Raw genomic sequence first — 23,628 nt, forward strand, 5'->3', positions numbered from 1 at the left:
ACACACAGTTACAGCCTTCAAGCTGAGTGTGAGGGGTGTAGAGATGATGAAGAAACTTACAGGATCTTCACAGACCTCATGGTTAAGTAAGGGAGACAAACACATACTCCTCAGGATCATCATGAAGCTCAGATTACTTAACGGGCATAAAAGTGTGCAATAAACTCTAAGTCGCCTTAAAAAGCACAACCCACATGTGGAATGCTGTGATGTGTTAGAGCATGGTCTCTGGTCAGCCTGCTTCCTTCTAGCTGGGAAATCACTGGCAAACAACCTAACCCCACCAATCCTTGGTTTCCTCATCTGTAAAATAGGAAGAGGGAGTAATAACAATGATGATCCCTACTAGGCAGGGGTGTTGGAATGATTTGATGAGATAAGCCAGATAAAGTGCTTAACATAATGTTGCGGCCACCGTACTTCACAAACGGTCTTCTGTTTCTTCTTCTTCTGCTTATGATTATGACCTCTTATTATATTACATGATTACACAGTATTGTATTTTATTATATTCAGGAGGAAAGAGTAATTATGTCTAACTGAGAGAAGATGAAGAAAGACGTTCCAGAAGAAATTACTTCTGAGTTGGGTCTATAGAAGAGGGAAGTTTTTCTCAGGTACCAGAGGGAGTGACATTTCCATCAGTGAGAAGAGCACACTCAGAAGCCTTGTGATCTGAGGGTGCAGCTGGAGATTCAACAAAAGGGGAGAGATGCATGGCAGTAGCATGGGACCCTTGGGGCAGAAGGGAGGAGGTAAGTCTGTTGAAGCGACCTCAAAGCCCCTGCATATTAGGATACAGAACTCAGTGTTGTCCTGAGAATGTCAGGCAGCCATTGCAAGGGCTCAGAGATTGGCATCTTAGGGAGCTCTGCCCTGCAGAGAACAAATTTGGAGGTAGGGATCCCGGGGTGGGGCCTGGAGAGATAGCCCCCTGGGAAACAAATGAGGCAGGACCCAATGTGCTGATGCAGGGCTGTTCAGAGGGGTGGGTTCGAGAGAGGTGGGTTTTTAAGTAGAATCATCTGGGATTTGGGGACCCATTGGAGAAAAGAGGAGGGATAATGGGGGTTTCACAGAGATCTCGAGGAACACCCTATCAGAGGCAAAATCCCTGGGACTGAGATGAATTTTCCTCCTCACTTTGCTTATATCTGCCCATGCCATGCAGAGCTACTCTGAATAAATTTGCATATATTTATGCTGCAGGCAGCCAGCACTCACTCCTGTAAAAGGAGCATCTCTTTCTCTCTCTCTTTCTCCCTCCCTTCTTCCCTCCCTTTCTCTCTGACTATGTGCACACATCCAACACAACTCCCCTTCTGGGCATAGAACGAGGAGCCAGGAACTTCCAGGGACTTCCTGAGTGAACTTGGACACATCTCTTAACTCTCCCGGCTTTGGACAGGAAAATCTTGTGCCTCTGGGGTCTCTAATTCTAGGATACCGGGAGGAGAGTGGGTTGACAGGAGACCTGGTTCCCAGTTTATAAGTTGTGTACCAATTAGGACAATGTGTGTTGCGAGTAATAGAAAACCTGATTCAAATGACCTTAGAAATGAAGAGTCCAGAGCTTATGTAATAGGAAAGTGAGAGGCTTCAGCTATTAAGTAAAGCTTGGTCCAGGAGCTCAATGATGTCACTCATTAAGACCACTATTATTTTCTGTCTCTCATCTGTCTCTCATGGTGCCAGTTTCACTCCAACTCTGGTTTCTGCAGATCTCTTTGTAGAGCTCACAAGCAGATGCTTTTATGTTTCTCACCCAGCAAGAGGAAAGCTCTGAGATCCACTGATTGGACGGCTCAGTTCCCACACCCACTTCTGAACCAATCTCTGTGGTCAGAGGGAAGGAGCATTCTGATAGGTCCTCCTGAGTCACATGCTCATGAGCCTCCTCATGGAAGCCTATGCCTCCCGGAGCAGAAACCAGGGATTTCTGGGAAAGGAGGGTTCTGGGACAGAATCAGCTCGTGTCCAGGACACGTGTCACTGGGGAAAACTTTCTACGTTCTTTATTTCCCAAGAAGGGAGGAGATAACTTCAAAAACAGACATAGTCTCTGGCTGATTGTCCATAAACTGCATGGGAAGAGTCAAACAATAGGGCTTTCCTCGGGAACTTTACCTGTGCAATGGCTTGCCTTGAGGCCAACTGCCTGTAAGAAAGTAAAAGGAGTCACTGTCCCTCCCAGGGATCTAGACTTTGTAGTGTCCACTTAGTGGTCTGGGTCGGACCCCTACTGACCCCCTATTGGCCACTAGTATCAGCTATGAATGAGGGGCTCACAGATCGCCATGGGTGAATGGGATCCAATGTTGGACATGTTAGCCCAGGTCAGGTTGTGCTGCAGTAACAAATAATCCTCGGTCAGCGACCTGACGGAGTGAATGCTTGCTTCTTATTCTCGCAAAGTTTGTGGTGAGTTTGAATGAGTCTCCAGGGCAGCTGTCCTTGGCACGGCAGGTCAGCCACCCCCGAGGCTTTCATCTCATGGCACCTCCGTCACACACATGTTTCCACAGTGGGGACAGAAAGAATGGAGGACCAGGCTCTGGCTCTTCATTTCTTCTTCCTGGAAGTGACGCACTCCATCTGCTTATGAGCAATTGCCCGACTGCAGTAAGCTTCCCAGGGTTCCTGGAGGACAGGTGAATTAGAAATACTGGGGAGAAGTAAATGTATCTGTCCTGAAAAGGGGGACGGTTGGGACCTCACTCAGACTCACCTTCAGTGTGCCTTCCATTCACCCCAAGGGCGAGAAGAAGAAACTGTCCGTTGTTATCTGCTCTCCACCAGGTGCTCTGGATTAAGGGATGAGCTGCCTTCTAGCAGTTCACATTCACTTGGGGAGACAGGGCCAATCGTTGTGTTTTTTTTTAAGGAGAGAGAGAGACAGAAAAGTAATTTTAGAACCTCCTTCCTGAGCTTATTGTGAGGATAAAAAAGGCTATGAAGCATATGACATCCTTGGCACATTGCCCAGCAAAAGAGTTCTACAAATAAGAATTATTATTGCCATTTTACAGATGAGGCTATTGAGGCTCATGGTGGTGGAGGGACTCTCAAGGTCACTCAGTGACGGTCACCCAGCGATTGGTTCACTGTAGAGTCTTCTGTAGTAATCTTGCCCTTGACCTAATTCACATTCTGCCCGAATGAGAGACCTCTCTCTCTCCCTCTTGCCCTGCTCATTCAAAACCCAGTGAGGGTTTTCTGACCAGCTTTGGGCACCAACGTCCTCTAATTAACACAGAGGGATGCTGACCCTGGTGGGCCCCAAAGTGAGATCCTCTGCCATTTGCTTGCATTTTTATCCATATTTATATCCTTCTGTAACTCCCAAGTCCCTCCTGCAGACAGCCAGGGTTTGATGGTGGCATCTGTCGTTTCAAGAAGGGAGATGTGTTCTCCCATTTCCTGACCGAGAATGTCTTGGAGTCCATTCATGGTAGCTAAGATACCCACATTTTAAGATGGCACACTCTTCCTTTCTAAGATTCCATTATTTCTTGGCCCTGGGGCTTTGGCTTCAACTTCTGAGACTGTATCCCAGTGCTGTCCAAGAGAACTTTCCGCAACTATGGGAATATTCTACATGAGTGTCGACCAGTATGATAGCATGGTAACCAGTCGCTCCATGTGGCTACTGAGCATTGAAATGTGGCTAGCTTTGAGAAGGAACTGAATTTTCATGGTATTTAACTACAATTAATTTGAATCCAAATTGTCACGTGTAACTGGTGGCTGCTTCCTGGGAACCAGAAGTCTTACTCTTATTCCAAAACTCTTATTCTGATTTTCCTTAGTGGTTGGTTTTTACTTGCCCTCAAGAAACACAACTGAAGAAGTTCTGGGCAACAGTTTGGGTCACTTAGTCTGGAATCTAGTAAAATAAACATAAATATTACATATATCGGTCAGGCTAGAAGATATGACACTACAGTAACAAGAAACCACCCACTCCCCGTGGCTTGAAGCAGCAAAGGTTTGTTTTCTTACTCATGCCACATATTCATCTCAACTTGGCGAGAAGATCTGCTCATCATTGTCATTTCAGTACCCAGGTTGATGGACAGTTGCCTGTCTGAATGCCAGAAGGAAAAGGGAGCTGTGTAGGGTCCTGTATTAGTTAGCAGATTGACCCCAGAATTGACATCTTTCAGTTCTGTCCCCCATTCATTGGCCAGAATTATTCATGTATCTCTATCCCAACTCAGGGAGGCATAAAGTGCAACCCTACATGTTCAGGAAGGGAGGATAGCAAGCCAAAAATTTCTGGTCATCTGCACTAATCAGGACATAGTATGCAAGGTCAATTTTGGGATACAAGTAGAAGGAAAGGACCAAGTCTGGAGAAGAAATAGCCAAGAATGCTTTCAAGAGCACTGCATTGGGAGTTCAGACCAGAGACCCAAGTCTTGGGCTTGTCCCTTATTAATTCTGCGATCCCCAGTCTGCACCCTGAATTACCCTCTGTTTCTTAGGTCTACACTTTGAATAACCATTGAATGTATATACAGCACTGTAAGAGTTACTGGGATTTTTTTATATTTACTATCCTTCCCTATGCCTGATGGAAACAAGACCCTGGATCCCTGTAGTCGGGACTATTATTGGCCATCCATGTCTAGTCACCTCTTCTTTTTACCTAGAGAACATGTATTGTACAAGAGGTGAGTAATAATTTACCCTACTCCACCCCCCCCCAAAAAAAAAAACCAACTCTACATTTTCCAGGCTTATCTGTATATGGGATGGCCATGTGACAACTTCTGTCCAATAACTTGCAAGTGGAAGTGATTGCTGGGTGTGTTTTCAGGAAAGCTCCTGTTGTAAAGTGGAGTCTGCACCCCTGGTCTCCCTTTCTTTTAGTCTGGGTGGAGGGTATGATGGCTGCAGCTCCAGCAGCCATTTTGAGAGCATGAGGATACACACTGTAAGGATGACACCACGCCAGCCAGAAAAGGCCTGGATCGCTGACAACATCATGGAGCCGCCACCTTTCTGACTTCTTTCACAGGCGGGATAAGTCATCCCCCATAGTGTTTAAGCCATGTCTAGTTGATAGGAGGAGATATTCACCACTACGCTAATGAGGAGGACATGGCTGTATTTGGATTTTTGATTCCATGTGAGCGATCCCTGATTGATATAATATTGCAGAAATAGATTGCTTTTATGGTGACCAAGAAACAGCTGTCTTCAGGGGGTGATAAGGAGAACACAGGCCCGGGAACCACACGGACGCGAGTTTCCATTCTGCTGCTCACCAGCTGTGTGACCTCAGGCAGAAAATCAGCCTCTCTGAGCTCAGGTCTCCTCATTTGTGACCTGGGGATGATAATGAAACACACCCTCCCAACATACACGTGGGGTGTCACATCCCCATTTAATTCCTCAAGAAGCCCCAGGAGGGGGTGTTTTCTCATCCACACTTTACAGATAAGGTAACTAAAACAGTGAAGCATGTATCGAATAATTACTAGGAACACATGTTGAATATATGCCTCAGGACCCGAGCAGTCCCTAAATAGCAGCCATTTTCCACACCATCCACATGGGTTTTAGAACATCGGCCTATTACCTTGTCACCAGAGTCATTATTGACTTCATGTGTTTAACTTAATTTTAGCTACCACCACTTTTTAACACTATATTCTCATTCTAAGCAATAAAATATGCCTGGAACCACAACAGACAGGCGCGTGCACACACACACACACACACACACACACACATCTCCATAAGAACATATGGCACTACCTACCAGAACTAAACACATATTTATGCTATATGTTTCTATGCTGTACTTTGGCCCAGTGATTCAAGTCCTGGGTACCCAAACTATAGGGAAAAAACATGCTTGGAACCACCAAAAGACACAAGATTATTTTATAGCAGCTCTTTATTTGGACAACTCAAATGCCCATCCGTAGTGCAATGGATACATAAATTGTGATATCGCCATGCAGTGGAATACTACTCAGCAACAAAAAGGTACACATGACTGCCTCGTAGCCCAACATAATGAAGACGTAATGTTAAGTGAAATGCTGACACCACGGAATATGTCCTGGCTAAGTCTTATCTGACGAGGTTTGGAGACGGGAGAGAAGTGACAGAACTCAGGATAATGGTTATATCAGGGCAGGTATCGGGACAGGAACGGGCACAAGGGAGCCTCCTGGGGATCTAGAAATGGGCCATATCTTGACCTGGGTGGTGGACATGTGCTTGCAGAACTTAAGTGAGTTGTTTACTTCTTGTCGGTGCACTTTGCTATAATTCAGTTACGCCTCAATAAAAAAAAGTCTATTAAATTTTTAAATGTTTATTTATTTTGAGAGCGCGAGAGGGAAAGAATCCCAAGCAGGCTTTGCATTGCCAATGCAGAGCCCAACATGGGGCCTGAACTCATGAATCGTGAGATCATGACCTGAGCCAAAATCAAGACTTGGATACTTACCCAACTGAGGCACCCAGGTGCCCGTAAGATTTTTTTGAAAGGATCAAGTGCATCACAGGGCCGTGTGCAATCATCCTGCACTCTGGGAAGCAGAGTGTTCCACACAGGGCTGGGCACGCAGGATGCTCTTGGTAAATGCCAATCGAATGGGACACGTCGTGGCCACCAGGACCCATACCCTGCAGGAGAACCGTCCACTTCTGCACCCTGGCCTGGTCGTCTCGAGCCCTGCCAGGTTCCATGGGGAAGGCTGGGCTCCCCAGCAGCTGGATCCCTCTGTGCCAAGGCTCTGCCAGTTGATCTGCCTCTCTTTACCCCATTACCCCCTCCACAATAATCTCACAGCTCTCTCCTGATGAGGGCGTGTGTTCTGGCCACATGTTAGGCTTTAAGCAGACCCTGGTACTTGAGGGAAATTCTCTCCTTCACTGGCTGGAAAGGCACAGGGAAGAAAGGGAAAGTGGTGGCAGGCATGATCCCGATGTGTGTGTGCCCCGTTAGAGAGTGTCTGTATAGGAGGAGTGGCCTGGGGGGTGGAGAAAATTGTTGAGAAGGGACAGTGTCAGGAGCAAAGTCTTTATCATCATTCACCTTTGAGTTCTCAGTGTGTGTGTGTGTGTGTGTGTGCAGGACCAAGTGACACAAATAGAAGAAGACGGTGATGGAGAGAAGCTGAGAGAGGAACAGGCAGAGAGAGAGAGAGAGATGGGGCAGAGATTTCCTCTAATGCACAATCTCTTTGCTACAAGCTTTTCAAGGATTCACCAAAACATTTGGGACCACTGTCCCCATTCCTCAAATCCACTGGCTACAAAACATTAAGACAATTGCAGCATCCAAACCAGGAAATGTTTACCAGCTGTCGATGAGATATATGGCATTGTATCAACCAAATAACGTTCACTCAGCTCAACTCTTTTTTTTTTTAATTTTTTAATGTTTATTTATTTTTGAGAGAGAGACACACACAGAGAGAGAGAGAGACAGAGAGAGAGAGAGAGAGAGAACCAGCAGGGGAGGGGCAGAGAGAGAGGGAGACACAGAATCTGAAGCAGGCTCCAGGCTCTGAGCTGTCAGCACTCAGCCCGATGCGGGGCTTGAACTCACGAACTCCTGAACCGTGAGATCATGACCTCAGTTGAAGTCGGATGCCCAACCGACTGAATCACCCAGGCACCCCACCACTCAGCTCAACTCTTAGAGGGTCATCTCTGGAGCCCATGGAGTCCAGCCTGTGGACAGTTTAACATCCAAGTGTTGCTAAGAGAGCAGAGCTTAAAAGTTCTCATCACGAGAAAGTAAATTCTGTAACCATATGGTGACCAAGGTTCACCAAACTTATCGGGGTGATCATTTCACAATATATACAAATATTGAAGCGTTACGCCGAACACCTAAAGCTAGTATAATGTTGTGTATCAATTATACTTAAAAAAACAAAACAAAACAGAACTTCAGAGCCAGTGTTCTTGACCTCTATGCTTGAGGTTGCTGTTGCCTTGCTGTCCGCCAAGGGACACAGGGATGAGCAGAGGACAACGTCACCTGGGTTGGTGAGGCACAGCCCCAGTGGGTGTTGACATCTGGGGGAGACAAGCCCCGCTGTCCTTCCTCTCCCCCCCTTTTTTTCTCTGTGGCTGCTGCAACAAATGACCATCAACTTGGTGGCTTAGGAAAACCAAACTTTATTGTTTTCCAGTTCTGGAAGCCAGGAACCCGAAATTAGCATCACTGCACCAAAATCGGGGTGTCAGCAGGTCCACAGTGTGTCCAGAGGCTCTACGGGAGGGTCTGGCTTCTTCCAGCTTCTGGCGGCTACTGATTCCCTTGGCTCGTGGCTGCATCACTCCAATTTCTGCCTTTGTGGTCACATCACATTCTCCTCTGTGTGTGCAGTCTCCCTCTGCCTCCCTCCTACAACAGATGTGATGGCACTTAGGATCCACCCAGATATTCCAGGATCATCTCCCCATTTCAACATCCCTAATTTAATCCTATCTACAAAGGCCTTTTTACTTACAAGGTAACATTTGTAGCTCCCTGGTATCTTTAGGGACTGTATTTCAGCCTACACATGACCCAAGGGTTTTTATCTGGGATCATCAGCATGAGCTATTGTATTCCAAACCTGCCTGCCTTCTCCCACTGACCACAGGGCCTTGACTCTCCCGTGTCAGATTCTCCCTGCTTTCCCCCTCAGCATCAGCTTTGCGAGGCTGGTGACAGAGACACAGAGGAGGCTGCCTGGGTGGTGTCCCCCACGTGTGCCCCCAGAGCTCCGGAACTGCCTGCACACAGCCAGGTCACCTCTGTCAAAGCTTGGGCTGAATGCCAGAACACCAGGCCCAGAGAGGAGCCTCGTTTGTCCAGAGACACAGCAAATCGTTCCTTCCTCCCTTCAACAAACCGTCACTGGATCCCTTCCAGGTGTCAACCTCTATTCCAACTGCTGGAAACAGAGAGGTGACGAAATCTCCCAATCTCTCCCCTGGACCTCCAATCTAATCAAGAAGAGAAAAGGCAAATTAAGCTGGCCATTCATTTCTAAACATGCACAGCAAATGTGAAGATATCATAGAGAAGGATGCATGAGTGGGGAGGGAATAATTTCCCTTGCAAAGACTTGAGACGGTTAGCTTCTGACGGCTCCGGGGGGGGGGGGGGGAGTGTTGCATGCAGCCCAGGTGGGTGGCAGCCAGGGGGAAAGGAACATTCCAGGCCAAAGGAACGACATGTGCAAAGTGGTCGAGAGTCTGAAAGGGTGAGGCGGGTTGAGGGAGGTCATGTGGCACAGAGCTCTGAGTTTGGGCATCCTTTGCTGTCTGCAGTGGGTCGAGGGTTCTGGGATCGATTAGCGATGTCTGCCCCCGGCACTGGGTAAAGAAGCAGTGGTCTGCATGCCATGGACTCGCTAAATCTGGGCTAGTGGCTTCGTAAACGAGTCCTCTTCTCTGGACTCTGACGACAAAATCTTCCAACCCCGAGTGGCCCTCATTATGCGGTGAGGGAGCTGACAGATTTTTATGAAGAAGGGTGACTTGTTTACCAGTTGGGAGTCTTTCTGCCCCGTCTTACACAAAGCATCTTCCACATTCCATCTCGTTGAGTTTCATAGCAGAACTTTATAAAGCAACGATCCTACCTGAAGGTGACCAGCTCGTTTTTAATGGAAAGCAGAGGCATGAATCAAGCAAGCAAATATTCTCAACCCTATTCCCCCCAACACTACCCTTTCTGTAATTTTTTTTTCCAGAGGAAAGGTGAGAGGAAGTCTTTGGGAAAACTGGCCTCACCATCAGCACATCTCAGACCCTCACATGTCTGGCTCAACACCCCCAAGCAACAAACCAGTACGTGCCACAGAAAAAAAAATTCTAACAAGACATTAATAGATAAATAAAAATAGCTTCCACAAGAAATGACGAGGACTCACGCAACAAAATGATTTCTTTCTGTGTGCGTAAACTCATGAATAATCAAATCGCACAGTCCCCAAATGAGCCAAGTACAGATCTTGTCAACCCTTATCCCAGTTTCCTCCTGGAAGGTCACCTCAAACCTTTGCAGGCTGGGGTGGCTCTGCCCCTCACGGCTCTTCCTCCCACCCCCTCCTAGCATCCCCACCTCCTCCTTATAGGGGAGAAATTAATTCCCAGTGCTATGGAAACGTGCAGAAAATCTGAATGGCAGGCTGGGGCAGTGCCCATGAATCATCAAGCAGAAAGGGGAGTTCGATAAAATATTGGGGGGGTCCCCAGGCCATGGCTTTTGTGAGCTGAACCAGAGCCCTTGCTTCAAGCCTTTTTATGTGTCACATTTTAACCTACCAGCTGCCTCGAGAAGCAAGATGATCTTCCCTGCCTTTTTTCTTCTTCCTTTAAAAAAATTATTTTTTTATTTTTTTATTTTCCCTCATGTGTTAAGGGAGGAAACAGTGACAGGGACAAGTGACAGCTCGCTAATTATTCCCTTACTGCCACTGCTGTTCTGGCTTTGGACGCATTGCTCATTTCTCCCCGTCTTCGCACTGAATAATGCATGGGTCCCTATCTGTATTCAAGCGGCACCTCCGGGGACCGCCAGCCTAACTAGCTGATAACTGATTCAGTTTGTAAGCAGGGCCTCTGGGAGTTGCAAGGAAAAGTAGCCAAGAACAAATTTAACACTTCTTTCTCATTTCTTCAGAACATCAAGGAGAGGCAGGTTGGGAAGCAGGTGGGGGTATGTGCTGGGCCCTTGGAGGGCACTTGACCTCAGGTTAGGAGAATACAGAGTTTTGGCTGTGCTGTGGGGAGGGAGGAGAAGGAGGAGGAGGAGAAAGTTAGTTGAAGGCTTGCTATATGAACTCAACATCTTGCATGCATTGTCTCTTTCAAAGACAAGAACCCCTTGATGGCAATGCATTAGCAGATATATTGGTTAGCTTCTACCATGATAATGCTGCGTAACAAATGACCTCCACATTTCAGTAGCTGTCAATAACATATATTTATTTTTTCTTGCTCAGGGGTCTGCAGGTGGGTCAGCCTTGCACTGATCTCGGCTGTGCTCAGCGGAGCTTGGCTGCAGACTGCAGGTCTGGCTCAGATCTGCTCCATGTGTCTCATTCCGGGGCCCAGCCTGGAGGAGGAGGCTCCTTGACGGCAAATGTGCTGTCACATCTCTAGCCACTGCCTGTATCACGTCTGTTAATAGCCCATTGGCCAAAGCAAACCACACAGGCAAGTCTGGTGTTGAGGGGTGATGGAGTAAGTGTCCGCCACCCTGAGCCCATGGCTGGGGTGTAGAGGTCTAATACTGCCATAGACGGAATCTCCAGAACAATCCCTTTTGGAAATCAGAACCTTTCATCCCACTGCCTGAAGCAAATACAACATTTACAAAAAGACTTATACCTGTTAGCCTCTAGATTGGGCTTCTCATTAAATAATACCAGGGTCTGCAAATCAAATGATAGTGATAATCTAAATGGCATTTTTTTACCCAATGTCTACAGTACCAAGTACTGTTTGAAGTGCTTTTATATATATCAACTCATTTTCTCCTCCTGTGAACACAAGAAAGTAGGTACTATCGTTACCCTGTTTCACAGATAAAAACAACAGGCACAGAGAGGTTAGGCTATTTTCCTGAGGTCACACAGCTGATAAAGACCAGGGCCAGGGTTGGAGGCCAGGCTGACTGCAGACACTCTAGTTAAAAATGGATTGTCATATAAAAGTTTGAATTTTGGACGTAGACGCTATGGTTGAAATGTCAGAGTGCAGTTGGCCTGGGGAAATATAATTGGGAAGGGTTAAGGTGGTATCTGGGCCAGGACCAATCAGTCTCTGGGGGTCTGGACCTGCTTGAGAAAAGCCACTCGCACCCAGCCCCACCCTGTAGGCAGAGGGCTTCCTGAGTCTCCCTCTCTCTCTAGGTCAACCTCAGTCCTGCCAATGGATGACGTGTTCAAGAACCTGCTGGTGGAATTGCTAACTTTCTCCCACCAGGCTGGGTGGGCCAGATTTCTCTGGGAACTATGGGTGCTAGAACAACACCTGGCTTTCCATCACCAAATGCTCCCCTCGCCCGGCTTAGACTGCTGACTGCCATCCCCCTTCACCCTCCCCTTCCTCCCCAATTGGATCTGGTGGTGGCTCTTGCTTTATGGGTCTTGCTTTACGAATGACAAGGGGACAGGGTAAAGGTGCACCCATTTTTGAGGTCAAATGTCTATCATCTGGTCCACTTTTAGAATCAGAAATCTGATCCTTCATGAGATGAAAACGGGTGCCATCTTGATTCCACGCTCTAACAAGGGTCGTGCCCGCTCGCAGGGCTTTGGGTTCTTAGAGCCTCACACAGTGTGTGGTGCGTCGTAAGAGCTCCGGGACCCGTGGGTGAATGAATGAATGAATGAATGGGTGAATGAATGAATGAATGAATGGCTGAATGAATGCTCATCTGCTCAGATAAATGCTTTTCAGAGAAGTGAAGCCATTTCAAAAAGATCATTCTCTTGTTCAATAACTATGGAGCACCTACCATGCATCGGGCACTGTTCAGAGAGGCTAGGTATCCAAAATCTTTGCTGTCGTGGTCCAGCAGATACCCGACATAATGTCAGGTGGTGAAGAATAAGGCAGGAAGCAGGGAGGGAGCATGGTGAGGGCTAGCGTAAGCATTCTCCCCTTCTTGGGCGTCTTCTCCATCTCCACTCCAGGCACTGTGCTAGACGCCTCATAAAGAGCTCCCCCACCGCCCCGATTGTATCGTCATTGTACCCATTTTACAGACAAGGAACTGAGGCTCTGATAAGAGCCTTACTTTAGTAATCACACTGCGAGGCTACGAGAGACCCAGTCTGCCTGCCTTGCCTGAACCGGGCAGGCAGGTGGGGTTCCCTGGCCCTCCCAAGGCTGGCGGGTCAAGGAAGCCAGGTGCTAGGGGTGGGAGGGCGCTTGGGGGCCCTACAGCTGTCCCCTGCCTGGGTGTTCCATCTGCATCCAGTTGCCCAGCGTTGTCTCCTGGGGCAACACTGGGCTCTCTGTCACAGGAGCCACATGTCAAGGCAGAAGCGGGGGAGGCAGGCGGGCGTCAGCAGGTGGTTTAAAATAGCAGCACGTCCCCATGGCTGCAAGAGCTTGGTCCTCTGGCCTGGTGAGAACACTCGGGGAGGAGTTTCCTCGCCCAGGCAGCTACCCCCTCACGGGTGGCCCCTTTGTAAGGAGCCAGAGGAATTGTGCTCAAGTGCAAGGTCCCCCCGCCCCTTGCTCCCAGGGTCTGTGGGATGAAAGCCGCACTCCGCTCTCCAGAACCTTCACAAGCTGCCCCTCCCAGCTGCCCTCACACTCCTTTCTCTGGTCACCCTTGCCATACTGCATCCACGACGTCCCTTGTGCTGTTGCTTTGGCTGGTCAGGCTGCCTGGAAGGTCCTCTCTGCTCTCTTCCCCACCTGGAAAATACATGGAACACAGCAAGTGCTCAAAAAACGCCAGTGGGATCCACTTACACGTGTTAAAATCTTACCCTTCGCACTTGGCTCCCTTGTCAGTACCTCTGAAGAGCCTTCTAGATTCTCCCAGGGGCAGAATTCCTCCTCCTTCCAAGACTCTATGGCCTACACTCGGATCGGGATTGGAGAAACCTCCAGTGCTCATGGCTGTCTCCAAGCCCACTGACTAGGTTGGCTGCTGCCCCGATGGTAAGGGTTGCATTCTCTCAAGCAGGGGTGGCAGATAACGGGCACATCACGGGCACACAGGCCAGAACTGTCTTAGCCATGCACCTGGCAGACATTGCTAATCAATCACAGCACCTTTTTTCTCAAGCCCTGGAGCCCCAGGCAGCCATGAGCCATTGACCGGAGTTGGCATCGGGATGATGCCTTAATGGCTTCCCACTCCCAAGTGTCACTGACTACTGTCTTTAGACAAACGGCCTCTAGAAGCTTGCTTTCGTGGCTTCCTCAGCCATCAGACTGGGAAGCTCTTGGGGGCCATTCATTTCAGCAGCTCCTCCTCCCAGCACAGAGCCTGGAGAACACTAGGCACTGAAGAAATGTCCGTCAAGTGCGGGAATCTGGGAAGTGGGGACAACCCATCACGGTGTGCTGATACATACAGAAATGCCTCACTAAGTCCACTGCAAGCCTTTTGGGTCCTTCTTCCCACCCTCTCCCCCTTGGTCTCTGGGGAGCAGTCAGGAACCTGGGAAACCCAAACCGTGGGTTCGTTGAGATCAGTTCCAAATATTCCCCAAGACTAGCTGCACAGAGGCACAAGGTCAAAGATAAAAGATCCTTAGAACACGGAGGAGAGAGAGGGAGCACCCAAGAAAGCAATCTTGCCAGGTCCTGTCACCTCCCTGAACCTCAGTGTCCTCATCTGTAAAATGGGCATAATCGGACTGCTGTGAGATAATGAATGGAAGGTCCTCATTAGAGTATGATGATGCTATCACACTGCTCACAGAGATCTTCTCATACAGGGAAAGCTGCCTTCAGAGAATCTTGAACTCCGGCCTCCCTCTGATTCCCATCCTCCTGGGACCTCTCGCCTCTGGGAGAGGTCCCAGAAAGGAGGCCCAGGAGGCAGGGACCCCCAGAAGAGGAGGGCTTCGAGTCCTCTGAAAAAGCGGAGAGAGAGAGTCCTTCCCCTGGGGGTGGAATGCCATTACATCATCACTCTGGGGTCCCACTTTACAGACGGGGAAACTGAGACCTGAGCCTAGTGTCATGGAATAACAATGATCTGCATCTGAACCCATGGTATTTTTGCAGAGCCATCCTGTTTATTAGAAAGGTACCCACACTGATAACTCATTCATTCATTCATTCATTCATTCATCTGTCTTCAATTATATTGAACATGTTTGGGAGGAGTTCACAGTCTAATTGGGAGAATGGGGTGTGATCTAATTGGGAGAATGGGGTGTTGAATTACTTCAGTATCAACGGAAGAGTAAGCTAAGGTTGGGGATAACTTCACAAGAGGGCTATATTGGCTGGGTTTTGCAGTGTAAGTAGGAGTTCATGAGGTAGCTAAAAGGAGGAAGGGCATATCGGGCAAGGCAGATGGTAGGAGCAAAGGCAGGGATCCATGAAAAAGCTTGGTGTGTTTGGAGACCATTTGGCAGACTTGTGTGCCCCGCCTTAGGGACTGTGGTGCTGTATAAGCATATGTACAAGAAGCCACAAGATATAGAAAGCTAGAGCCTGGAGGTCCCTCCACGGCATTTGGGCTTTTCCCTGTGGGCATGGGAGTCATGAGGAGGTGTCCTGGCTCAACTGCTTACACCTCAGCTCCTACTTTCCCTCGCACTCAGCTGCCTGGTGCCAGCCCCGGGATGGGGCAAAGATCAGCATGGACTTTCTGCACCGACCACGCTGCTTCCCTGGAGAGACTCAGGCCTAACTTCTGCTCCAGGAATTTAAGCCACAGAGACCCCCAAAGCACAGAATCCCACTGCTGAGACCTCTCCAGCTCACGGACCCGAAGATTCAGTGACGTGCGCCATTCACCTGTCCATTTGGTCGTTTGGTTAACACAGCTGAAAAGCCCCTAGCGGATGATGTATTGGTTAGTTACAGCTGCGGAACAAACCACCCCCAAATCAGTGCGTCGCATCAACGATATCTTACTGAGCAGTTATTTGTCTGGGGCTCATCTTGTCGGAGTCCATGTGTGCATCCGCTGGTCTGCGCAGGGCTCTGCTCCAGACCGGGCTTGCTGGGGGTGGGGTCCTGTTCCATGTGTCTCTCCTCCTCCTCCTGGCAGGCTAGCCAGTGAGCAGGGGGTTGAGGCAGGCGGAGGAGGTGTGGGAGGGACACAGGGGAGTGTCGAGGGAGCTCTGGGATATTTGGCTGCGAGAACTCACAGAATCTGTGAGTCCGAGTCTCTGTGATGGCCCTTACGGGCTCCCGAGGGGCCGGCCAGGCTTGTACCGGTGGGGTCCCCAACCCAGGCTGTGATAAGGAGGGTCAGCAATGCCCAGACAAGGTCATGTCAGGAGTGGAGGAAGTCCTCATGTTATTGGCTGCTCCCTGTTTTCCAGTCATTGCTTGAGGCTGAGTCCACCTTTTCCAACGGTCAAGACCCCACCCCGGATCCACTCGGTTCAGCATCCCCCGCTTCAGAACCTCCCTCCAAGGGCCGCCCAACCAGCTGCGAGGGGGAGCAAGCTCCCCCTTTGCTCAGTGGCAACCCCCTTGGGGAGGAGGGAGCAGATAGCAGAACCGTGCTATTTACAAGCTTTCAAATGGCTTATTGAATCATAAGCTGAAATCACAGGCTGTAACCAAATCAGCGAGGACCAGATTCAATAAAGTAAACAGGGAGGGGGGATAAAAAAAAAAAAATCCCACCTAGAAGCTTGTTAAAGCCCTTCCCTGCCTCTCCCGGCCTTGGTTTCTTAACGTCTCATTGTTTCTGGCGAATAAACCCAGCCTGGTCTGGTTTGATTCCAGTGGCTATTAATTCCATATGTGGTTTATGAATGGAGGAAAAGGCCGTCATTACGTGCTGTTGGAACTTGAAAAGAACCCAACGGGTGCCTCATCTGTGCCTTGCTGGAGCAGCCGAGGACTTTGCTACAGCGCGCGGGTCTCGAATTCTAACAAATGAGTACTTTTCGGGTGGGGAGCCGGGCCGCCCACCATGCGCGGCGGTGACGGTGAAGTCTCCACGTACAGGGTCCCTGCTCCTAAGGAGGTCCCGGAGACACTCGATGACTCCGCGGGGGTCCTGTGTGTGCGCGCGGGACTTCACCCTTTATAAAGCACCTTTGCACATTTTACCTGAGTTATGCTACGAGCTCAGGACGCGTAACGCCGGCACAGAGCCCGGCCCAGAAAAAGACGTCCTCATATATCAGCTCTTGTTGGTGTTACGAGCGGTATTTCCTATTAACTGCAGGCCTACTGTGTGCCCGACGCTAAGCGTATGTTGCCTCCAATTCAGTCAAATTCTGCAAACCTGGCATTGGTGTGCCTGTGTTACAGACGAGGATCCCGAGATGCAGCCTGGCCCAAAGGCATCAGCGGGGAAGGACAGATGTTGGAGTCAACCTCAGAGCCGCCGGCTCCAAAGCCAGTTCTGGAAAAGCAATTGTGTGGCCCAGATGCCAAGCCCCTTGTCCCTGGATGTGCCTGATGACAATGCCCGCCCTGCTTTGACGGAGGCCGACTACATCCTTCTCCAGCTTAAAACTGGATTCCCTGATCTAGAATCCCCTGATTGTAGCCTTGACCTTAAGATTTAGATCAGGGGGCACCTGGGTGGCTCAGTCGGTCAAACATCGGACCTCAGCTCAGGTCATGATCTCAGTGCTGGTGAGTTTCAGCTCCACATCGGGCACTGCGCTGACAGCTCGGACCCTGGAGCCTGCTTCAGATTCCGTGTCTCCCTCTCTCTCTGCCCCTCTCCCACTTGCACTCTGTCTCTCTGTAATATAAATAAACATTAAAAAAAGATTTAGGGGCGCCTGGGTGGCTCAGTCGGTGAAGCGTCCAACTTCAGCTCAGGTCATGATCTCACGGTCCGTGGGTTTGAGCCCCATGTTGGGCTCTGTGCTGACAGCTCGGAGCCTGGACCCTGCTTCAGATTCTGTGTCTCCCTCTCTCTCTTTGCGCCTCCCCCGTTCAGGCTCTGTCTCTGTCTCAAAAATAAATAAACGTAAAAAAAAAAAAAAGATTTAGATCAGATTCAGAATAGCAGAATACTTAAGAACCCGGGACCTGGGTTCATTTCCCAGCTCTGCCTACCTCTGTTTGTGAAACTCTGGTCAAGTTATATTCTTTTTAAGCCCCCAACTTTCCCATCTTTAGAGATGATGGTAGAGGCATGTTTCTTCCCGGATTATTGTGAAGTCAAGACACACAGCTAACATTCCATGAGACGTTTCTAAACACTGTGCACGTGTTCGTCTCCCCAATCCTGGACTTACCCCCACATTACCGGTGAGGACACCGAGAGAGTAAGGTGACTTATCAGGGTTGTACCCAGACCCAGGGTGTTCCCGAGTGCCCTGGTCACCCAGAACCCTCAGCTGCCTCTCAGTTAAATGAGGTAGTGTCACAGCCCACGGGAAAAGCAAATGAGGGTCCCACCGTTTTTGTATCCCGGAGGATGTTAATGTTTTACTGTGCAGAAGGACGCTCCCAGTTAACAACGAGCAAAGCCTCCAGCTGCAGGGCTGGTCCTGGCTTTGAGGGAGGTTTACCTGAGAACCACACTCCACCTCTGGAGCACACCTATCTGACCCGGGCCCCTGGCCAACCCTGCTTCCTGCCTCTACCCTCCATTGACACTCCTGCTTCTTCCACTTCCGAATGTGCCCTGTGCACTTTCCTGGCCCTGAGCCTCGCACCTGCCACACCTGATGCCTGACTTTGCTTCCCTGCCCTGGACCCCCAGCAAGCACAGACTGAGAGAGTCAGCTCAAAACACCACCTCCTTCTTGAAGCTTCTGGAGACGCACCCCCAAGGCAGGATGAATACTCCTCTCTCTGTGCTTCCCGTGGGGTGGAGTGGATCCCCCTTGGATCCTCACCCATCCTGCTTATGATGGCAAGTCTGTGTGTCTGTCTTCCCCACCAAGAAATCCTTGAGAGCCGGAAGAGGGATGCGTTCATCTCCATATTCCATCTCTATGGAAATGGAATACAAAATGTTTATTGAATGAAAAAAATGGGACAATGAATGGACGAATGAAAGAATGAACCAAAGCATGGATGAATGAATGAATGAATGAATGAACGAATGAATGAGGTTTTCCACCTGGTTGGATTGTAGCTGATGTCTAATCATCCATCATATGGGACCTGAATTCTGCTCCCAGCTTGGCAGCAACCTCACTGCATTAGAAGAGGCACATTGCTTTTAAGTACCCCAGTCTCCCCATCTGCAAATGAACAGGGCACTGACTAGCCCGCCTCCAGAAGCATTTTGTGATTGTAGATTCTTCCTCTCCCCTCCTCCCCATGCCTCCTCTCCCAAGGTCCCATCACGGTAGTCTGGCTTCCCTGCACCCCTTCTCTCCCTAGCCCCCTCTCCCCCATCACCAGCAAGGGTCCGGAGATTTCCTGCCTAAATCCCACTTCTCCTCCCCAATCCTCGCTGCTCCTCTGTGCCGAGCCCACCTGTACTGTCGCCTCTTGCCTGGATGCCTATAGTAGCCCTCAACATATCTCTCTTCTGCCCTCCAGCTCCCTCCACGCACTGCACACTCAGCAAAGAGTGCACTGTTTTCAAAACACACGCTCCCTGGGTCCTGCCTCAGCCCTGCTGCAGGGGGCGTGGCTAGAGTCCCTGGAGCGGAGGCGTGGCTAGCCGGCCCCGCCTCCCGCTTGGGTTCTGTGGCCACAGTGACCTTTTCTCTCTGGCTGTGGCTGCTTACCTTGCTTGGTCCACCATACCAGCTTTTGCACGTGGTGCTCCCTCCGTCTGGAAAGTTCTCTGCCTCCTCCCCATGATCAGATTTCAGCCTGCTTATCAGGAGCCTTAATCGGAGGACACACAGGGAAGCCTTGCACAAAGGCCTCCCCAGAGGAGATCAAGCATTCTTCTCATATCAGCCCTCCGCGCTCCCATTTCCTCCGTTTCTCAGCCTTTCTCCCGGTTCCCAGTTTGCTTTTACTTGGGAGAGTTTACACATTTGTCTCCACCCCTGGACTCAGATAAAAGATACCTAAAAGCAGCACACTCTTCAGACACTGTATCTCCAGCACCCAGCCCCACGCCCGCAAGTACTCACAAACATCGGAAAATTGGATGGACGTGTTCTCCAGCTCAAGGGTCTTGTAGTCCCTGTTCAGACCTCAGTTTCACCAACTCTGAACTGGGCTCAGGATGTCTCATCTCTCTGTACATGCCGGGGCTCTGCAGGGAGTCTCCAGAACCACCTGGAGCACAGCGAGGTGCTCTGAGGTCTGGAAAGGACCTCAGAGCCTCATGAGGTCCTCATGGGGGGACCCAGGCATCATGATAACCGGGCCACCTCTGGATTTCGCGGCCATCTGCTTGGCTCGCTGAGCACTGGGAACCAGAGCCAGGCCCCCGCGTCCTGTGAAGGGTTGGAGAACAACGTGCTCTGTGTTCAGATCCGCAGAGGGAACAGAGCGAGGTCACTGTTCCCTGGTCGAGGCGGTCATGCTCTGTAAGCGCTGAAGCCTGGAGGAGGTGCCGAGGGGCTTCTCCGGAATTTCCAGAAGAAACTGCGGGCGTTTGTGCTTCGCCCACAAGACAAGCACCACAAGCTTGAGCTTTTCCAGTGTGGTTTGGCAAACCGGATTTTTTATAGTCCCCAGTGAAAACTCTCTTTTCTAATCAGATTACGTTTAAACAGACAGTATTCTTGTTTATCTGCAGTTGGGTGTTTATTCCTTTAGAATTATCTTCCCAACGCCTGGCGTGTGCAGCCGTTGCCTCACATTGCCGTCATGCGGGCGGGCAAGGCCACCGTCTTTTCGGGGCCCAGAAGGGAGCCTGGAGATAACGAAACCCATGGTTTTGGGGGTGCAGACGAGCAAAGGCCTCTGTGGGAGCAGCCTCGTCGGGGGAGGGGAGCGGGGAGCCACAAACCCTTCCCTCAATGCTTCCCTGAAGAAGCATTTTTTTCCATTGCACTACTTTAATGGTAAAATTTACTGTTTTAACCATTTTAAGATATTTAATTTATTTATTATTTTTGAGAGAGAGAGCACAAGCGGGGTGGGTGCAGAGAGAAGGAGGGACAGAGGATCTGAAGCGGGCTCTGTGCTGACAGCAGCGAGCCCGATGCGGGGCTCGAACTCACCAACCACAGGATCGTGACCTGAGCCGAAGTTGGACGTTAGACTGAGCCACCCAGGCGCCACCTGCCGCCCCCCCACCCCAGCCCGCTCCCCACCGTTTTAACCATTTCTGAGCATGCTGTTTAGTGACACCAAATACATTCACACTGTTGTGCAGCCATCACCACCTTCTTTTTCCAGAACTTGCTCCTCTCCCAAAAAAGAAACTCTGTCCCCAGTAAATTATAATTCCCTCATCCCCCTCTCCTCCCAGTCCCTGGCACCCACAATTCTACTTCCTGTGTCTATGAATTTGACTCTGCTAAGTACTCTGTATAAGTGGACTCACACAGTGTTTGTCCCTTTGTGTCTGGCTTAGTGCACTTAGCATGACTGTCTTCAAGGTTCATCTCATCTTCAAGGTTCATCTTGTCTTCAAGGTTCATCTCGTCTTCAAGGTTCATCTTGTCTTCAAGGTGTCTTCAAGGTTCATCCGTGTTGTAGCAGGTGTCTGAATTTCCTTCCTCATTAGTCTGAGTCATAATCCACTGTATGGACATACCGCAGTTTGTTTAACCACCGATGGACACTTGGATTGTTGGCTATTGGGGATAGTGTTGCTGTGAACTCAAGAGGTGCTGTTTCAGTCCGAGTCCAATGCCTGAGAAGGAAATATCGGTATGCATGGAGATTAACGAGCCCATGAGGTGCGGTGGAGAGGGCTTTCGGGGCGGGGGGGACTTCTGCTTGAACCCCAGTGCTGTCATTTCTCGGCTGTGTCAATCTCCTCACCTGGAAGAAGAGGGAAAGCACACCCGTCTCCTCGTGCTGGTGTGAGATTTAGAGCACCGAGGGTGGTGATTGGCACAGAGCAGGTGCTCAGTAATGTGGGAGGCCTTACTCATTTCATGCTCCCGCCCAGAACCGCCGTGCGCAATTATGTTGTTCGCCGCCTACGGGCACCTGGTCCAGGTACTTGCGTTGCCGGTCTAAATCCAAGGGACAGCTTCCAGCCACACAGAGGCTTCTACGTGCTCTTGAGGTCCCCAGTCTCTATCGGCATAGGCACACAGGCTCGTCCCTAGTCTGGCAAGGCACAGCGAGGTTAATCAACCAGCGTAAGACCACACGGCAGCACTCAGAGCCTTCTCTGGTATGAGGACCTGGCGCTAAGCCAGAAGAACAGAACAAGGTGTGCAACCGGGAGCCTTACGCAGGCAAGCAGAGGAGGGCCCTGGGCTCCCCTCGGCGGCTTCCCACCTCCCCTTCTCGCATTAAGAAGCAGGAACCGAAATGAAAGCTAAAAACTCCATCTCGTTCATGGCCAGGCCCTACCTTGGGGAGGTGGCCTCAGAGTGGCCACCGAGACAGGGCTCTGCGTTGTGGACTGTGCCCCCCTCCCAGCCCCCTCCCCAACTTGTTCCTTCCATCCTGGGATCATTTTCCAGACAGCCCAGAGCCCAACCCGCCAGACTATTTAGTCTGGGTTTGGTGACCCCCGTCTGACTGCAGGCAGGCCGCGCTCAGGTTTCACGGCCTCCTCGGTATGATCACTGCAGGCCCCCTCCTGGCTGGCCCTGCCCTGGCTTCCTACACAAACACTTACCTTCAGGCAGAGGATTTCCTGGAACACGTGGTTAAAGCCAGCCACCAGCTTCCAGAGGGAGCTCCGAGGCCCTACAACACAGCCCTCTGTCCAGAGTCCTGCGGGCCCCCATTTGTCACTCTCAAACAAACACTCAGACTTAGCTGGATGGCCATTGCCATAACCTCTCCCCGACTCCCTTGACCCCTGACTACGGTATACACAAGTTCATTAGCAGAAAAAAAGAGTGATACGAATTCAAAATGCTTTCCCATCGGTGAATGGGCACTAGATCAGCTATTTGTTCTTGTCCCATGTCTCAGATGGGGAAACTGAGGCCCTGGACAGCCAAGGAAAGGGATGAGCCCAAGCCCATGGGACGTGGCAAAGCCAGGAATTGAACTCGGATCTTTGGGCTTTCCGCGTCACCTCAACTTCGAAGCGGTTCCGTCTCTGCTTCTACTCTCTCCCCTATCACCACCTCTCGTCTCTTCTGGGCTCCTCACTGTGTTTTAACAACGTTGTCTGAGAATCTCCCGACACCTCCTGAGACTCTAGGGAATCGGGCGTCCTGGAAATAGAACTTCCTTATTCTTGTCATCTTGGGTGCGGTAGCACAGTCGAAGGAGATGTCGGTGGCCCCCGCATCCTGGAGAGCTCCGACGTGATAAGCCAAGTTCCTGTAAAAACCTGTGTGTCTGGCACTTTGCCAGAAGCGCTGGCAGTAACCAATATTAATGGCTCCTATTCTGTGAGCGCTCAGGGTACGCCAGGCACTGTGGGAAGTTCTTTATGTGCGATTCTTTCGGGAGGCTGAGGTAGCCACTGTGTCTCCTCTCCGTTTTACAGCTCAAGACACTGAGGCCCGGAGCGGGCAAGTGACTTGGAGAGAGTCACACGGCCAGCAGGCAGAGGAGCCTGAACTCCAGCCCAGGAGCCACACTTTTCCCCTCCAGAGGATTCCATTTCTGGCTCACCACTCTCGGTTAGGAAGGAGGGAATGGGGCGTAGGAGTCTTTCGTACATGTCTGCGTGGGTTTCTTTTTTTCCCCTTCACCATGAACACGCTTGGTTTTCATAATGCTAAAAACAAAATGACATAATCCACGATAACAACAAAAAGAAGCAACATGATCCATCTTGGTGCCCATTTGATTTTCCTTTAAATGCATTACATGTAACCAAGCCCTCTTTACGTCCCCCTTCACGCGCGCACCGGGGCTAACTGCTGTTGACAGGTTGCCGTATATTCCTGCAGATTTCACCCCCTTATCAAATGCTAATATATATGCAGACGTATCATTTTATAGGGCTTTCGA

General features: G+C 50.1%; 1 long non-coding RNA gene across 1 annotated transcript; it reads right to left on the minus strand.

Moving 5' to 3' along the window:
- Positions 1 to 8,130: 8,130 nt before the first annotated feature.
- On the minus strand, positions 8,131 to 19,700 carry LOC109253529 (uncharacterized). The gene is made up of 2 exons (XR_002074446.2): positions 19,350 to 19,700; positions 8,131 to 8,383 (listed from the first exon to the last, which is right to left on the minus strand). It is a non-coding gene; the product is annotated as an uncharacterized LOC109253529 (long non-coding RNA).
- Positions 19,701 to 23,628: the final 3,928 nt, after the last annotated feature.

The sequence above is a fragment of the Panthera pardus genome, unplaced genomic scaffold, assembly GCF_024362965.1.
Source record: "Panthera pardus isolate Hobbes unplaced genomic scaffold, ASM2436296v1 HiC_scaffold_15, whole genome shotgun sequence".
Taxonomy (NCBI): Eukaryota; Metazoa; Chordata; class Mammalia; order Carnivora; family Felidae; genus Panthera; species Panthera pardus.